Source organism: Temnothorax curvispinosus, unplaced genomic scaffold (genome assembly GCF_003070985.1).
Source record: "Temnothorax curvispinosus isolate PA1 unplaced genomic scaffold, ASM307098v1 QBEX01009209.1, whole genome shotgun sequence".
Classification (NCBI taxonomy): domain Eukaryota; kingdom Metazoa; phylum Arthropoda; class Insecta; order Hymenoptera; family Formicidae; genus Temnothorax; species Temnothorax curvispinosus.
Genome location: NW_020218989.1, coordinates 254 through 2,326, shown reverse-complemented (window position 1 = coordinate 2,326; position 2,073 = coordinate 254). Strand labels below are relative to the sequence as shown.

The 2,073-nt window shown below is 28.5% G+C and overlaps 1 long non-coding RNA gene across 1 annotated transcript; it reads right to left on the bottom strand.

Annotated features, from left to right (window-relative positions):
* Positions 1-205: 205 nt before the first annotated feature.
* Positions 206-1,318, bottom strand: LOC112458820. The gene is made up of 2 exons (XR_003041249.1): positions 831-1,318; positions 206-284 (listed from the first exon to the last, which is right to left on the bottom strand). It is a non-coding gene; the product is annotated as an uncharacterized LOC112458820 (long non-coding RNA).
* Between the last annotated feature and the right edge of the window lie 755 nt (positions 1,319-2,073).

Genomic DNA, 2,073 nt, shown 5'->3' with positions numbered 1-2,073 from the left:
CTTGCAGGCTATGTCGAGACATGTTTCTTTCAAATGTGTGGGATTAATGTAGATACTTTGAAGAGGTGGATGCTTCTTCAAATTATCCTTGACAGCATTTTTGAAAGAGGAGAAATCTTCAAATTGTTCGGCGTTTAACTCAAGCTTGTAAAAATCATCTTGCATGCTGATTGGAGAATAGATATTCGACTGAGGAATTTTTTCCTCTGTTGTGGATAATCCTCGAAATGGTGAAGATATTCTGTGAGTTGACGAACCTTCGTTTCTGAAGTCTTTTCTGTTGTCTGGAAAAAAATTGAACTTATAATATTGAAACTTTTGTGTGTGTGACAAAGTGTGAATTTTAAAAATAAATATTAATATAGGAATATTAAATATTAAAGATGTGTAACGTAGATGTTAAATTATTTGGAGAACCGCGAATGCAAATTAGAAATATTAAAAATTAAATTAATTATTATAGTTAATAATTTTAAATTAAATTTATAGTGTTGAAAGAAGGAAAACTGATTTTTTACGACTTAATCAATCATTTACAATCCAGAAAAAGTTATTTTAGAATGAATTAAGGGTTCAGTTATCAGAAGGCTTGCCGAAATATTCGCGGACAACTTACACGTAAGCAAGTATATATAAGATATTATGTGTTTAAATTTATCTTTGCCTTAGTATAATATATATGATATTCATGCTTATATAATACAATTTGTTAAGTTAATAAAGTCCAATGTTTGAAAAGATTAAAAAAAATTATTGGTTAATCAGAAATTACTTATAGACGAAGAAAGAAAGAAACTAACTTAATTAACTTAAAGAAACAGCTTACCTACCTTTTATCTCTTCGTAGTTGCGGTAAGCGGCCAAGAATTCCAGTATAGTATAAAGTTTACTGGGTATAATTTATAACATTAATATTTCTATCGGCGCAAAATCACTGTCGAAAAATTTACGTTATATATTTTTATCCATTTTTTAAATTAATATATGTATAGAGAGTAGAAAAAATTTTCACATATTGGTAATCCAATGCAATACATTTTGTCATGTGTGAGACTGCGCGAATGACGACTGCGTGACTGATGACTGCTGCTGTCGAATGTATGATAAGGTATGATAATTCAAACTGGAAGGGGGAAAGATAAGAATAACTTGTTTATAGCACATATATGTCACTGTCTAATCTGCTGATTAGGATAATATCCTGGTAACACAATATAGTCCAAAATTGCGACAGAAGTGCATAATATCTGAGATTGAACGAGTACTTACTGTACTCTTGCAGCGCAGTCTGCTGTAAGAAACTAAATAGTATAAAATTTCACAGTAGCTTCTTACAGCAGACTGCTGCATTAGTACAGTAAGTACTCGTTTAATCACAGATATTATGCACTTCTATCGCAATTTTGGTCTGTTTTCTTGCGCACTTCTTCGGGATGTATCTGAGCTATCAGATTGTGTTACCAGGGAGGTATACATATTGACCAATATGACATATGTGATTAGACATCTCACTTTCAGCAGAAAAGTTTTTTTTTTTTTACAAAAAAAGTCACGTTGAAAAATACTTTATAAATTATGCCAAATTGTGATGATAAATCTTTTTTCTTTGCAATGAGCAAAGTATGAGCAACCGAAAAAACTCAACTTTGTTTGCATTTTAAAAGCAATGTATTGGATAACAAGAAATAATTTCTATTTAAGTTACCAAGAATTCTATGAATTTCTTAAGGCTTTACCTTTCTTATCAAAACAGATAGATTTAAATATTAAATAGGAGTAATTGTATTGTTCTTTATAAATAAATTTAGTGGCATTTTTATGTTTTATCATTACAAATTTGATTAAAAGCAATATTTTTTTTTTTTAATAAAGCAACTTGTAATTATTGCCAAAAGATTTAATTACATTATAAATTACAAAACATAAATAATAAAACAATTATCTTAAAAATGTATTTTTAATATATTAATTATATACCTACATGTATATTTTATATACTTTTTTATTTATCACACGTGCACATATAATATTTATAGAGAAAAGAAAACTACTTCGCTCAAGAGTTTGCTGACA